This window comes from Tursiops truncatus, chromosome 1, assembly GCF_011762595.2.
Source record: "Tursiops truncatus isolate mTurTru1 chromosome 1, mTurTru1.mat.Y, whole genome shotgun sequence".
In the NCBI taxonomy this organism is placed as follows: Eukaryota; Metazoa; Chordata; class Mammalia; order Artiodactyla; family Delphinidae; genus Tursiops; species Tursiops truncatus.
The window spans coordinates 55339236-55356324 of record NC_047034.1 but is presented as its reverse complement, the minus strand read 5'-3'; the positions used below and the strand labels follow the sequence as shown (position 1 = coordinate 55356324).

Here is a 17089-nt window from a genome sequence, read left to right as displayed (position 1 = left end):
ATTCACCTGGTCACTTGCAGAACTGAGGGTTTCATGTAAGTGATAAGAATTGTCAACCTCATTATGCTAACGGTAAGGAGAACTTTTGCTTGCCTGACAGATTTCAGCGCTGACTGGAAACTGATTTCAGGGTCTGCATTTTTGGTACGGGAAGGTTTAGGGATTTTTAAAAATACATTTAAATTATCTTGTACATGGTGGGAGGTAAGTAGTTGCTTCTTAACGATTCTGACAACACGATATCGTGAAAACCTTCTGACTTTTCTCATAATAGTGTTTATATGTGGCTTCTGCTGCACTTTTGTAGAATATCCAGTAGTATGATGTCAGAAGATACAAACATGAAGTTTGCTTGTGGTCAAATTTGAAGTGGATTTTGTGCATGGAAAATATTGGTCCACAAGTTGCTCCTACTGGAAAACTGGCCTGTGATTCGTTATCTCAACAAAGTTCCATGTGAAACTGACAATGAAATTACAAAGGAGAAAGACCAGATGAATTTAATGTATGCATTATCTTCAAATTGTATTAAATGCTCGCTTGGTAGGGGAGTTAGTTGAGACTGAGTTAGACTGATGTCTCTATTAAATCAGGTCAAAATGTGCCCTGGTATTATGTATTAACAAGTCATCTGGAGAGAAGTGGATGTAGTCTTTATAGGACCACCAGGGAAGTCCCAAAACATACTCAGTTTTTAAGGAGAGGTTTAATATTGTGAGCATGGAAAAAGACATTGCTTGACCTGACTCTTGGTTTTTCAGAGTGGTTAATAATTTTCACTTTATGGTCAATATTTGAAATTAGGTATAAGTACCTGACTATCAGTGGACCCTAATAAGGAATAGTTAATGGAATTAAGCAGAACTTGTATCTCAGCATTCTCTTTTTCATACTTCATTTACTTTCCATATTGCACTCATTCAACAGATAGGATGCCATACTTGAGTATTGCAAGTTTGTGCTCTTGCTGACCTCTTTTTGTCATCTTTTGGTGTTTTTTTGTGTAATTTTTGGGATTTTCCTGGGAAACTTATAGGCATATATTCAGTTGATTTGGAGTTAGATTTGGGCTAAGATTATTAGCCCACTTGAAATTCTGAGCCTTCTTGTTTTCTAAATAACCTTAAAAATAGAAAACACAATTCTTTATAAACACTCATGAAAAATCTGGCTACAGACTGTGTTGTTGTGATAGACATAGTACAGCCAAAAATATATTCAAGAAACTTCCCTTCTCACCCAGTTTAGTAAGCTTAAATAAGAAGAAAATAAAGTATTTTTTTTCAATAAAAGCCTGGTTTTCCCAGAATATCAAGTCTAACAACTGTTTGCTGTACTATTTTCCCCCTTGCCTCTTCTAAGTTCAACAAGTACTACATGTCTCTAGTCCATGGCAAAACCTTAATTTTAGTAGTAGGGGATTCTCAGTGCAGGCTTGTGCTGGAGAATTTGACAGGGAAACACCAGGTATGGAAATTTCCTTTTTTTTACAGCACTGGTTTTCTCTGTACCCAGGTTCTTAGTGGAGTGGGGGAATGGGCACATATCACAATTACATGGCCCTTTTTTCATACTATATTTCCTTTTCCTCTCCTCCTCTTTCTCCTAACCCTTTGCTAAATGGGCCATTGCTACTAGTAGGGTGTTGTAGCCCTCGGTTGTAACTGAACAAAGGCTGAGAACCTTGGCCTTTTGCTAATACTTCCTAAGACAAATTTCCACTCCCTGTAATTTGCCTTCTGGCGGTATCAATAGGCACCTCTGTTACTCTCATTTTTGAAGAGACATATCAATTTTGGTGGTGAAGAGATTACATATGTAACTAAGAGTGAGATGTATTGCATTGTGTAGCATACATGGAAGAGAGACTAGGAGATTGCTTAGCTGAACATTTATGAACTGTTTTGACTGTGGCTCACAGTAAGAAATACATCTTATACCCTGATTCAACACACACACACACACACACACACACACACACACACACAGTTGAAAGAAAAGTTTGGTGAAACAATACTTATCTTTTCAGGACCTTGCTGGAGCTGTCTCATCAGTTGGCTTGTAAGCGCAATCCTGCCTCTCTTCCCACGGAACTCCATGTGTAGCTTGAAATTGGCCCTGGTGGGAGTATTTACACCAGGGACACCTGCAAATGTTACAGTTCAGAGCTTTTCTCTCTCTTTTGGATAGCCAGTTAAACATTTACAGCATACCACAGCACTGCCTACAACACACTTTGGTATTTTCTATTCTATTTCATTTTATTAAAAAATGCTGGGTTTTGGCACCCAAATTGATTTTACAGCCAGATAATGGATAACAGTTTATAGTTAAAAACTGGTTTAGTTCCCCCTCGTCACTTTGTGGATGAACACACTAAAAGATTGAAGTTCAAGGTCACATAGCTAGTCATTAGCAAAGCCAGGTCTGGGGACTCCTAATCTGGAGTTGTTTCTAGTGGACTTATCTCTTTTCCTAACCCAACCCATTCATGTAGCTCAATTAGAGTGTTTAATATATGTAAGACATTGTGTTAAGCAGTTTGAATAGAGATGAATAAGGCATGAACCTTGACCGTGAGGCATTATGCTTGCGTGGGGGATTAAATATGGAAACAAAGATAATGTAAGGCAGAAAGTAATGTGTACTAAAGAGATAAAGGTAAGGCAGTACAAGTTAGAGAGAGGAGGGAGAGATTACTTTTAGTTGTAAGGATATGGGAAGAGGTGACATTTAAACCATGCTTTGAAGAATGGGTAGGATTTGGACATGTGGAAATAGGACAAATAGTATATAGAGAAAGGCCTTTCTGGGCCAGAGGCCGGGGCAGTCAAAGGAATGGAGGGAAAGAGCTAGGCAAGAAAGAGTCAGTACCAGATGGTGAAGAGCCTTGAAGGCCAGTTTTCCTTTCTGCTTTTCAACTCGTCTTTCATTTTTGTCTCTGGAGTCATCTAGTACTTCTTAATGTTAAGTAAGCTTTGTATGCTGTGCTCCTGATTAGACTATGACCCAGAGAACACTTAAGTATCCTTAGAGTAAAAGCTGAGGGAAAAATTATTAGTGTAAGAGAAACAACCTTGAGTTTATCAATCCTAAAACTGTTGGAAAGAAAGGGAAAATATTTTCTTTGTAAGGAGATGCCATTATTTTTTGTTTGGTCAAATAGACAGCATCAAATTGGCTGTAGCAGTACAGGAAGCAGTTTTGAAAGTCTTTTCAAAGCGTCTTTAAAAATGTGCTTTCTAAATGACTGGATCTTAATTTTTGGAGGCAGGTTTGGTTTAGGCAGAAAGGCAGTTTATACAGATCCACAGCTGAGCTGACTGCTTTTCAGAATTTAGGGCAGCAAAGTAGAGTATTTCATACTATAGCCAGTTGTGAAGGATAGATTCTTTACTCAAAGAAGTTCCTTTGATTTCAGCATTTATGTCTTTGACAGCCTGTATGACTGGAGATGTTTTGAAGTCTTGGATGGAGCTTGCTTTGTTCCACAGGGGAATTAGGTGGCTAGAAATGAAGACAAATGACAGTAAGTTGTGTCTGTTAATCAAATTGAAGCTCTGGTGGTAGTTCTCAAGGTTTTCTGTCTGTTGATGATTTCATACTCACTGCTTCTAATTAAAATGATGCACAGTCAATTTGAAGAAGCTTTACTTCTCTTTGACCTACCAGTTCTATAAAGCTAAAAGCCCTTTTTGAATGTTGCCCAGGTAACAACACATACAGACTGTTAGAAGTGTGTGGAAAATTTCGGTAATCTTGGTAATGAAGTTGCTATAGTAAAAAGCTGCTTGGTTGGTAAAAAGCTGGGCTACTTCTGGATGGTTGACAAGGAATTTTTGGGATGAGCTTTGGTTCCAAAATAAATGTGAATTATGTCTTTGCCATACTGTTTTCCTCATTTATTTCAACTTCTGATATGTAAAGTATATTGTCCTGTTACTTTAGGTTTTAGCAGTTTCATATGAACCTCTCCACAAAATAGCACACCCCAAATAGGATGATAAGAGTTTAGATGCAGCATGCTTCAGATACCTCGCACCATTTGAATGGTGTAGCTAATCATGTCAGCGCAGAGGTGGGGTTTTTTTTTTTTTTTTTAAGACATGTTAGGTTTTACAAGTTGAGTTTATTAAAATTCTTCCAAATTTTCTAACATCATTTTTTTGTGATACAAAGTGTGATGTTGATGTCCTTAATTTAAACTATGCAAACATTTTTCTAAAGATATACACATGCACATGGATGTGTGTGTTTATATGTACGTATAACACACACCCCACCCACTAGCTGTTGGAATTTATGGCGAAAACACAGTCTACCTGGTAAATGACTAAAAATAAGTGGTCTGGCTCTTTGAAGACTATCTTTCAAGTCACAAATATGAAAATAATGCAAACCCAAAGGGATTTTTTGAATGTCACATTTCCAGAAAACTAGCACATTTTAAAAGGGAAGTGTAGAATTCATTCATGTACCAGTGAAGGATTTCTCAACCTCTCCCTTACCCTGTGTATTATGTACACCCATATTCTTCCCTCATTATCAGCAGTAGGCAAAATTACAGGACTTTAAAAATCAAACTTCACCAGAGGGGATGCAAATAACAAACACTATTTTTAGTAAAAATACAAACTTGTGGTTTTCAGTTTTGAAGGTTTAAGAGACATGTAACACTAGTTTTTGATAAACAATGTAGAGTATTTATTCTGTGCTTCAAGATGTACTTTGTCATTTTTGAGTCCCCTTGCTAGGAGCATTGTATAAATGCAAATGGTTGTTACAGGGGATATTAGGTATTTCCTTGAATAGTTTCTCTTTAGTAAATTTATCTTGGTATGACACTTTGAATAAATTATAGTTTAGTTTAGTGAAAAGTCAACCACTGATGGGAGACTATACATATACTGGCAGACAGTATGGTTTCTTAGGTTGTTTTATAGTGATTTTGTTGTCTCAGCAGCTAATAGCCATCAGACCGTATTCATTTATTATTTTATTTCCACAAAGATCTTCTCTCATGGACTGTATTCTTTCATTTAAAATCTTTGTCTCATATTTTGCCCTGCTGTTAGTGGAACAATATTTTGATTTGACTTTGTCCTAGTCTTCCTATGCAAAGATGTATTACTGCCTATCAAGTTGGTACTAAATTGTAATTCAGTTAATGTCTTCTTTCCTCCATCTATTTTTTCCTCTCAATATTCTAGAATTGATTCTAACACTAACCCAAGCTTCCTGGTTAACATTAATGGGAAAAATGAGATTAGATGTTACTATTTAAATCCTAGGACCACCTGTTTGCCAATAGTAGTGAACCTATAAAATTTTTATGCATGAGTTAGGCAGCTTAATTTTTCACTAATGAGTCTAGGCTTCTAATTATGTATTTATTTTATTTGGCTGCGTTGGGTCTTACTTGCGGCATGTGGGATCTTTTGTTGTGGTGCGCAGGCTCAGTAGTTGTGGCACACGGGCTTAGTTGCCCTGCGGCACGTGAGATCTTAGTTCCCCAACCAGGGATTGAACCCACGACCCCTGCATTGGAAGGTGGATTCTTAACCATTGGACCACCAGGGAAGTCCCCTATTTTATTTAATTTTCAAATTGAAGTATAGTTGATTTAAAAAGTGTTAGTTTCAGGTATACAGCAAAGTGGTTCAGTTATACATATGTATATTCTTTTCCAGATTCTTTTCATTATAGATTATTACAAGATACTGAATATAGTTCCCTGTGCTATATAGTAGGTCCTTGTTGTTTATCTATTTTATATATAGTAGTGTGTATATGTTAATCCCAAACTTCCAATTTATCCCTGCTTCCCCCCCCCTTTTCCCCTTGGTAACCAAAAGTTTGTTTTCCATGTCTGTGAGTCTATTTCTGTTTTGTAAATAAGTTCATTTTTATCACTTTTTAGATTCCACATATTAGTGATATCATATGATATTTGTCTTTGTCTGGTTTACTTCACTTAGTATGATAATCTTCAGGTCCATCCATGTTGGTGCAAATGGCATTATTTCATTCTTTTTTATGGCTGAGTAATATTCCATTGTGTATATATACCACATTTTCTTTATCCATTCATCTGTCAATGGACATTTAGTTTGCTTCCATGTCTTGGCTATTGTAAATAGTGCTGCTATGAACAATGGGGTGTTCTAATTTTAAAAAATTCTGACATGTGTTTTATATTTCTTGTCAATTTTGTCAATAGTTTTTTTTTTTTTTTTTTTGCGGTACGTGGGCCGCTCACTGCTGTGGCCTCTCCCATTGCAGAGCACAGGCTCTGGACGCACAGGCTCAGCAGCCATGGCTCACGGGCCTAGCCACTCCACGGCATGTGGGATCTTCCCGGATTGGGGCACGAACCCGTGTCCCCTGCATCGGCAGGTGGACTCTCAACCACTGCGCCACCAGGGAAGCCCTTGTCAATAGTTTCGATAGATGAAACAGGTTTCTCCTGTTGCACTTGGTTTCACAAACAATAAAATAGCAATCTCTACCATTTGAAAATATCAGATAAAAGTTTTAAAAGATAATCTAACAATAGTAGGTTGGAGAAACCAGTTCGTTTAGCAATTAATATGATACTTCTCATTTTGCTTGTAAATTTCATTATGTTTGCATGCTAGATGTAGTAGAACTTTATTATGCTCCACTGAGAATTTACTTTTCTAGATAGAGAACTCTAGCAATTTTTGTACTTGTGAGAATTTCATTTGGAAGAGGAGAATGATAATAGTAGATTTTAGAAACTTTGGTTGGCCAAAGGGAATGGAAAAAAAAATCATCTTTAAGCTGCAAATATAGCTAAAAACATTTTTTGGTTTTGTGGAAGACAAGGTGGATAGAACGTAAGACCTTAGTTCCTGATCTAGTGCTGCTATGAGATTCTGAGAGCGTAAGTGACTTGCCACAGTTTTTTTCTCTTTGCATAATAATAATAAACTAACATTATTGAGTTTTGAATGTGTCAGTTATTATATAAGATAATATGCATTATCTAGTTAATTTTTGCAAAAACTATCTAAGGTGGGAACTATTATAATGTCATTCCCAGTTTGCAGATGAGGGAACAGGCGTAGAGAAAGTAACTTATGATCACACAGCTCATAAGAGGCAGGTCTCTTGCTTCTAAATTTGCCTCATAGTGACTCTCAACTACTACTCTGTATTGATGATTCATTAAATGGGGTTGATGATACTTGCCTTGCCTATTTCATAGGGTGGTTATGAGGACCAAAAAGGTAAGGTTTACAAAGGAACACCTATAAACGTGCCTGGTGTTTTCATTTTACTGGATAATTTTTGAGAAGCCAAAGAAGTCATTGAAATAGATAAGCATGTATATTACTTTTAATCACTAAAATAAGTCAAACCGTAAAATAAAATAAGTAGAGCAAAATAAAATGGATTTTGAAAGGCTGCTATCTGCAAGGCAGAAGACATGTTTTGCGTGGGTCCAGAGGATCCGTGAGGGAAAGACAAACGGAGGCAAAAATGTAGGGTGTATTGAATGAAAAGTGGATTGGATGCTCTCTACCAACCTGAACTCTTTCTGCAATGAGGAGGAGTATATAAATGGCATTAGATGACCTCTGAGAGCCTTCCAACATCAAGATCTATGGCTGTTTGTAATGGGTGACTTTTATTTTATTTTAACACCTCAAAATAGCTAGATACACCCAAAAAACTTCTATTTTAGCTTGGACAATTAACAATCACCATTCCTTAAATGTCAGGTTTTTTTGAACTTAGGGTGGAAAAAAGTATATGGTTGCCTGGGAAAAATATAGTTATGTATTTTGCTTTCTTCCCCCCAAGATAAACAGATTTTTTTTGAGGGTGCAGTGGGTAAAACAGCTTAATAGTATGTTGTCACATGCTTGTGCTTAATACTTTTCTTGTGATTTTCCCTCAAGTTTATGTTTCCTAAGTGTGTATTTTCAGAAGAAAGTTAATATCATTGTGAGTATGAAAGTTCGTTTTTACTGTATGGAGTGTTATGGTTTTATGGCTCTTTATACCGTTGGTTTCATTCTCTGACATTGTTTTATTCAGCAAGCATTTATAAGGCAGAGAATGGGTTCAGTGCTAGAGAAGGAGAGATAAGAGACTGTTAAGGAGCTGACAGTCATACTGGAGAAACATGCAAATGCAGTGGCGTGTAGCAAGGATGGGGCAGCTTAGGATATGTCTTACAGAAAGCTTCAGAAGGTTATGTAACCTGGTCTGGGGTTTCAGGTAAGGTTGCTTGGAATATCTGAGTTGAGTTTAAAGAAGGCAAGAGAGACATCTTAAATAGAGGTATGAAAATTTGAAGTTATAACTCTTAACTTATATAGACCCAGTGGCAGCTCCTCATCTCTCTGAAACATGCAAAAACCCCAAAGTAGATATCATTTTTATAAGTAGTTACTTATAAATAAAGCTCTCACTGAGAACTTATTTTTATTTTATACATGATGCTTGTGGTTTCTCAGGTAATAGATTAAAAGGAATAATTTAGAATTGAAATGTTGTCATAAATATACATATTGATAATAACAGCAAGATTGCTGACATGATAGCAGCAAAGAAATAGGAAAAACTAAAAACTGTAGATAGTAAAGGAAAACAGCCTTGTGCACCTACTTAGCTTTGGGTATCAATTGTGTTTCTAATAGTATTAGAATAATAATGAAAGTTTGTCATGTTCTCTCTTACAAGAAAAGGTTAAATGTATGGTCTGTATACATTTACAGGGGCATTAAAGTTTTTTCTTAAAAAGATTTTTTAATATGAAATAGTATGAAAACCAGAGGGTAAACTGTTAGTTCAGTTATCAAATTGTTTATCCTGAATGATTGATTTCCAAAGGGCGTTGAATAACCTTAATTTTCTTCGTATATATGATACATAGACCTGTGTATTTTATGGGATACTAGACATATTTCAGCACAGTCTTTGCTATATAACATTGGCTAGAAATTATTTGCTTATATAAAATATCAAAGTTAGGGCTCTTGACCATTTGGATATCAGGTATTTTTAGAGAGTGTGGACCAGATTGTCTTTCTGTTCTGGATGGCTCATAGTTGTGGTCTCTCTCAGCCTAGATGTCATCATCTTGAAAACCTTCACTGAGACTATAGACTCTGTTAGTAATCTCTCATCTGTGCTTTTGGAGCATTCTATTTTCCTCCCTGTTGTGATACTAATAAACATTGCATTGTAGCTTGGTCTGTTTCTGCTTTAGACTATAGGCTTTTCGAGAAATGCAAAAAAACAAAAACTACTTCGTTTAGGGCTCTGGAATTGGTCTCTCCTTGGTTTGAATCTTGGCTTTGTGTGGCATTGGGGATGATATGTGTAAAGTGGGGATAATCTTACTGCAGAGGGTTATTTATCTTGAATAAGTTAATGAATGTAGAGGAGACATAACAGTTCCTGGCACATTGTTTAGTTCTCATAAATGTTTCCCCCTCCTTCCTTTCTTTCTTGTTGTGTCTGGCACTCAGTAGGACTTTCAATAATACTTTTAAAATGGTTTTGTAAGCTATGTTAGAGCTGAATTGGATCTATCTATGTATCATTAACCTTATTAAATGAAAATTTCTTAAAATGAATAATAATGAGTATATAAAAATTCAGTCTTTGCGCTAGATGTCAGCAAGTCATGTAGTCTCCAAATTAGATTATCAGCGTGAAAAAACATTCTCCAGGCCTTCTCAAGCTTATGATTGTTGTGAGGCAGTGGGTTTAAAGTAGGTGGAAAAGATTGTGGAGTTCCTTTTTCTGGATTTGCTGCTTTCTGACCTTGTTCACTTGTATTGGTGGCTCTGCCTCTTATTGTCATTATCTTGGCCTTTTTTTGATGGGATGGTCATTGATCTGTTTCTTGGGAAGGAAGGAACCCTGAACCTGACAGACTAATTAACTGTGTGACCTTGGGTAAGTAACCTTATTTCTGGGTTTATATATCTGTATAATGAAAGTAATAATACCTCAAGACTCTGTAAAAGTTAAGAAATAGGTGCCTGGTTATAGAAGGTGCTCCATAGATGGTAGGTATGCTTAGGACTTTTACCAAGCCAGAATCCTCAGTATTCCTTCTGTATTAGTAACTTTATTTGACAGCAGCAAACCAAAAAATGGGGTGAGGGAGAACTGGATGACCTGGGGAATGATGGCAGAGATTTTGCACCAGCACTCGTGACCTCAGATGGGGGACACAGATGCGGAGGGCCTGTAGCTTTATGTGAAGGAGGACGGGTGGAACCAGATTGGATCAGATATGGCATAACATCTATAGTCTGGCTTAAAACCTCATAAACTGGTTGGGTGGTTTTTAATTTAATTAAATTTAAAAAGTTTTATTTATTTTTTAGTTATTAAAATGCTGACAGTACTAAACTACTTACTTGATTACAGAATGATTTTTCAGTGAGCTGGGTGCAACTTATTCAAGGTTTATGAGCTGTAGAATTGTTCCTTTGTGATAATGTGTTAAGACATTTCTAGGAATGAAGTATTTTTCCCCCTCTATTTTCCCCTTTAGCGCACAAGCTGTTGAGATCTATATTGCTGCTACTCCTATTGGGATTTGCCCTTTCATTACATCTCTGTTAGGTGCTGTGGAGGAACGTAAAGAAGTATAAGGCATAAACCATGTATTTCAGTGATTGCAGTGGGGAAAGTGAAATATACATGTATTAAAAATAACTGATCTGGGCTTCCCTGGTGGTGCAGTGGTTGACAGTCCGCCTGCCGATGTAGGAGACATGGGTTCGTGCCCTGGTCTGGGAAGATCCCACATGCCGTGGAGCGGCTAGGCCCATGAGCCGTGGCCGCTGGGCCTGCGCGTCCAGAGCCTGTGCTGCACAACGGGAGAGGCCACAACAGTGAAAGGCCCACGTACTACAAAAAAAAAAAAACAAAACCAAAAACCCTGATCTTTTAAAAAAGCAGAATTATTGACTGAAACATCTTATTCTCTTAGCCCAATATTCCTAGTGTCATTTAATATAAATAGTTTTCCTGGAAAAAAAGTCTTAGGCTGTTGTATATGCAGGTGTCAAAAATGGATTAGAAAAGTTGGAAACTGAAGTTTCTGACTAATGTTAATTTTCCATCGTATTTGAAAATCTTTATTAGCATTATCTTGTCCTGATTCCTTCTGATATCTTCTAAGAATTTAAAAAATTATCTATAAATCTTAAAGTGCCTTTACTTTGTCACCTTCAAATGCGATCATTGAAAAGTTGGTTAATTATTCTATGTATCTTTTCAAAGTAGATTAAGTTAAATCATCATCATTTAGATATTTTCCTTTCACAGTATTTTATCTTAGTTTGTGTATCATTTGAAAAAAATCATCATGTTAGTGCCATATTTATTATTGAATCTGTAGTATCTTTTATACTTAAATGGTACACATTTTGTTCAAAAGAAGCATTGCCACCCTCCCTTTCACCCCCTGCTGTACCTTGACTAACATTTGGATATAAGAGAATCTCTAATCAGAATGCTCTCTCCTTTGATTTTCCTGTTGGTGACTTCTTGTTGTCATTCAGATCTCAGCTTTTAAAGAAATTTTCTCTGAGTCTTTCCCACACCACCCCATCTGAAGTGGTCCTTGATGCTCTAGGCTTGCTCTGCCATGTTGCCCTATGTATTTTAATTCAGAATACTTATCCCTATCAGAAACTTCCTTCCTTCCTTCCTTTCCTCCTTTCTCTCTTCCTTCCTCCCTCCCTCCCTCGTTTGTTCCTTCCTTCACTCCCTCCTTCCTTTCTTCCGTTCCCCAGTAGCATGTAAGCTCCTTGAGAGCAAGGACTTAACCGGTTTTTTCACTTCTCTTATCTGTAGAGCTTCAAATAATGCACTCAATAAAATTTTGTTATTACAGGGTGAAGCAGATATTCTTTCCCCGAAGTAGCTTTATGACTATCTTGAAAGTTTATTTCACTTCATTATGCCTTGGTTTCTTCCCCTGCAAAATGGGTGGGGGATGGGAGAGGAAAGAGATTGAATTAGGTTACTTCTAAAATCTCTGCCATTTAAAGGCTTGCTATTAGCTTGATGTGAGCTTTGAGTTCTGCTCTAATGGTGTTGATGAAGTTTTGCTGAGCTACTTACTCTCTTAATCTGTCTTCTCTTGAAACCAGTAGTGCATATTTATGTTTGTAAGATTACTGACAGCATTGGAGAGTTAACTCTGTTTGCAGAATCAGAGTTTTTTGGTGTCTCTAGATTATTAAAGAGATTAGATCTGCAACATGATTTCTGTTTTGATGATCAAGTTTAGTTCTGTGGCATATCCAAGTACTAGGTTGAACTGATCTTTCTGGTATTTATTTTAATATCAGGAAATTTCAGTCATCTCAACTTTTTAATTAATTTTAATTATGAGAGTTATGATTTCCATGAAATGAACCTTGAGATAATATACATATAAATAAAATGAAAGTTTACATTAAAAGTATTTTTGTAGTAATTTCTGGAAGGCACTGGGAATTGTAGATATAAACTAGTTTTTCATTTGGTCCATGTGACTAGAATTTTAGACAGTTGGCTGTTTTAGTCTTCACTTCAGAAAGCTTTATTATTATAATGAACAAAAACATTTTTTGAAATGGGTAAAGGAAATGAGCAGACAGTTGATAGCAGAGGAAATACAACCTATAAGCAATTGTCAGAAGGTTAGATCTTCTCAGTAATCAAAGAAATGCTTATTAAAGCATTTATTAAAGCAAGATGGAATACTATTTTATACTTATTTCAGATTTTTTGAAAATAGTAATATGTAATGTTAGATTTTAGTAAAGCAGGCATATTCAAATATTGCTAGTGGATTGTAATTTGGCAGAATGTATCCAGAATTGTTAGACTATTCATAATCTTTTCATAAACTTTTGATTCAGTAATTTCACTTTTGAGAATATCCTAAAGAAATAAATACAGGAAAAAGAAAGAAAAAGATAAGAAACAGGTGTATGCAGGAGAATATTCAGAGCAATGTTATTTATAGTAGCAGCATATTGGAAGCAACTTAAATTTTCAACAATAGGAGACTAAGTTATGATACATCTATTCCAAGAACCATTATTTGGCATGAAAATAATTACAGAGAATGTATCATTTTAAGGAAGGGTGAATATAACCATTTAAAATACATAAGCGGGCTTCCCTGGTGGCGCAGTGGTTGAGAGTCTGTCTGCTGATGCAGGGGACACGGGTTCGTGCCCCGGTCCGGGAAGATCCCACATGCCGCGGAGTGGCTGGTCCCGTGAGCCATGGCCGCTGAGCCTGCGTGTCCGGAGCCTGTGATCCGCAACGGGAGAGGCCCGCGTACTGCCAAAAAAAAAAAAGAAAAAGATCAGGAATGCACTAAAATGCCAATTGTGTTAGCTTAGTAGGATTATGGACATTTTTGTTTGTTTGTTTTCTAAATTTGTATAACTTTTATAATGAAAAAGGTATAAGTAAAGTCAGATTTTGCTAGGTGTGATAATTTTGTTAATTTAACTAGGGTTGCCAGATTTAGCAAATAAAAATACATGCAATATTTGGGATGTACTTAGACTAAAAATTAATTGTCTTTCTGAAATTCAAGGTTAAACTGAATGTCTTATGTTTTATCTGACAACCCCAAGTATAACACATTTTGGTTATAGTTGAATGTTGTTGAGAAATGTTGGGACACTCTTACCTCCCAAATAATTCTAAATATTGTTTTAAATTCAGTTGACTTTTTAAAATAAAACAACTAGGATTATTTAGCTAGGAAAATTACTCTTATAGTCTAATTTTATTTTCTAGACATGTTTTTGAGTGATGCTTGAAGGAAATATGCTTCAATGTTTGGCAAGAGTAATTAAAAAGTCTTGTTATTTAACAAAACCATAATATTGGATGCTGCCTGTTTACCTTAGATAGAAGGATGATTTGTTAAGCTAACAATTTTTTAGTCTTAAAAATAATGGCATTTCTGGAATTCCCTGGTGGTCCAGTGGTTAGGACTCCACCCTTTCACTGCGAGGAATCCTGTAAGCCGTTTGGCACGGTCAAAAAAAAAAAAAAGGCATTTCTGCAGTGAAATGTCTTTATACATATATCTGGGAAGGTGCTTTCCCTATAGCAAACTTATTAATATAATGTTTGAGGGGTCAAGGAAATTAGAATAAGGGGGAAAGGGGAAATAGTGTTGTAACTACTCTGCTTTGAAAACTGGAACTTTTTGTTTGCAAGTTTCATATTTGAAGTGAAAATAAAATGACACTTGTAAGAAGTTCTAACAATTTTCTAAATCTTAAAATAGATAATCTTCCCACAGGATAACATGTCAGGACTTTTTGGATTGAAAAAATATCATGAAATTTTTGGGCCCAACTGAAGATAAATAATATGAAGATGAAAATCAATTTAGTAATCATCATTGACAGAGTTAATGTATTCAATCAAGGCCTTTGATATAGCAGGTACTAAGTGAACAGATAGAGACCCTGCCCTTGTAGAATTTATAGTTTAATGAGGATGTAGGCAGTTACTGTGCTCTGTGATAAGTACAATGATAGGCCATATGAGCTGCAGTGGTAGCTCAGAGGAGGGGCACCTTACCCAGAAGAGAGATTCTAAGATGAGAAGGAGTAGGAGTTAGCCAGGGAAATAGATGTGGGAGTACTAGAGATTGAGAGTAGATATGAAGGCCCAGAGGCAGGGAAGAACATAGCAAATTTGAAGAGTGAAAAAAGGAAGTTCAGTATGGATTGGACAGCAGTGTGTATGAAGGAAGGGGGAGAGCCTTACAATGAGGCTGTAAAGGTAAGCAGGGGCCTGGTGATGCTGGGTCCTACAGATCATTTAAGAAGTCTGGACTTTATTCTAAGAATAGTACAGCATCAGATTTTGTTCTAGAGAGATTATTTTGGCCTGTGTAGAGTGAATTTGGAGAGAAGTAAGGCTGGAGTCAGGAAGACAATTTAGAAAATTATTGCAATAATCCAGGTAAGTGAACTAGGAGAGGAGTAGACAGATTTAAAAAGTTTTCAGGCTTCCCTGGTGGCGCAGTGGTTGAGAGTCCGCCTGCCGATGCAGGGGACACGGGTTCGTGCCCCAATCCGGGAAGATCCCACATGCTGCGGAGCAGCTGGGCCCGTGAGCCATGGCCGCTGAGCCTGCGCGTCCGGAGCCTGTGCTCCTCAATGGGAGAGGCCACAGCAGTGAGAGGCCCGTGTACCGCCAAAAAAAAAAAAAAAAAAAAGTTTTCATGAGATGAAATCATTAGGACTTTGTGATATGTTTGATTAGGGGTGAAAGAGAAGGAGTCATAATTCTTGGTCAGCTTTACCAAGAGGGATTAAAGGAGGAACAGAGTTTTGGGGGAAGAAAATATGAGTTCAAGGTTTGATGTCTTTGAGGTAAACACTTGTAGATGTCTGTAGGCAACTTGAAGAATGGTTATAAAACATGAGAAAGATGTCTGGGTTTGAAATATGCTAATTGAGATTAAGTGGGTAGAGTAGAAGAGACCCACAATAGAACCCTGAGGAACTCCCTTTTAGAGATGGAAGAGGAACTTGTTTTAAAAAAATGATTGTTTCAAAAATCTTACATATTTGTATATTTTTCTTGTTTATTTGTGCTTACTGTGTTTACTTTGTTTTGTTACATGTCTTTCCTCTATTAGATTATAAGCCCCTTAAGAGCAGGACCACGTCTCCTTTGTTCACCTCTGTATGCACAGTACTGGCATGTACATAGGATACACTCGACAGATATTTGTGAAATGAATAGTTACAGTTTTCTGAATAGTTACAGTTTTCTCTGTTATTTTTTTCATCATTTGAGTCTTTTAGTTGTGTCATTCCTGTCATTTATTTCAGGGATCTCTGTTCTGTTGTATGATCAGTTTTTCCTCTTTAAATCAGTATAATATGGGTATGTTTTCTTTTCACTTTTCATTGTGGAAAATTTCAAATTTATAAGAAGAGAAAACTGTTTACTTAATATCCACATAACAATCTAAATTGAAAAATTCTTATATTTCTCATTTTTGCTTCATCTCTTTTTTCGGTGTAGCACTGCAAATTACAGAAATTGTTTTATTTTTATCCCTAAATACTTGAATGTATCTCTCAAAAGTAAGAACATTTTCTTATATAACCATAATCACATTCTCACATTCTCACACCTAACTAAATTAACAATTTCTTAATATCATCAGAAACCCAGCCCATATTAAAATTTTGCCCTTTATACCCCAAATGTCTGTGTTAGTTTACTAGGACTGCTATAACAAAATACCACACACTGGGTGGCTTTAACGACAGAAATTAATTTTCTCGCAGTTCTGGAGACTGTTAAGTCCAAGATCAAGGTGTTGGAAGGTTTTATTTCTCCTGAGGATCTCTCCCTGGCTTGCACATGGCTGTCTTCTTTTTGTGTCCTCACATGGTCTTTCCTCTGTGTGTGCACATCCTTGGCGTTTCTGTGTGTCCAAATTTCCTTCTTATAAGGGCGCCAGTCAGATTGGATTAAGGTCCACCCTAATGGCCTCATTTTAATTTACCTTTTTAAAAGCCCTAACTCCAAATCTGAGGTACTGGGGATTAGGGCTTCAACATATGAATTTTTTGGGGCGGGGCACAGTTCAGCCCACAACAGTGTCATTTATACTGCTGGTTTGTTCAAAGCAAGATTTACTTAAAGACTGTGCAATTGCATTTAGTTGTAGATTTCTTATGTACATTTTAATCTACATGCATCTCCCCACATTTTCCTTTTTCTTCTCATGACTGTTCAGGTACCTAGACAGTTGTCTTGTAAAATGTTTCATGTTTTGAATTTGTCTGATCTAATTCATTGTTTTCTATTTCCTATAAGCTGAAAGCTAGATCTAAAGGTTTAAAACATTTTGGGCACCAGTATTTATAGTTTGTGCTGTGTGTATCATAATGCATTGTATCTAGAGGCACATATTTCATTGTCCTACTCTTAGTGATGCTGATATTGATCACTGGGTAAAGTGGTGACAAAATCTAATTGTTCTATTATAAAGTTTATATTTTCCCTTATTACCAACAAGTTATCTGTGGCACAG

General features: G+C 36.5%; 1 protein-coding gene across 3 annotated transcripts in view; it reads left to right on the top strand.

Annotated features, from left to right (window-relative positions):
- RABGAP1L (RAB GTPase activating protein 1 like) overlaps positions 1–17089 on the top strand; it is a 682857-nt gene that overhangs the window by 1016 nt on the left and 664752 nt on the right. The gene's annotated exons all lie outside the window — the stretch shown is intronic.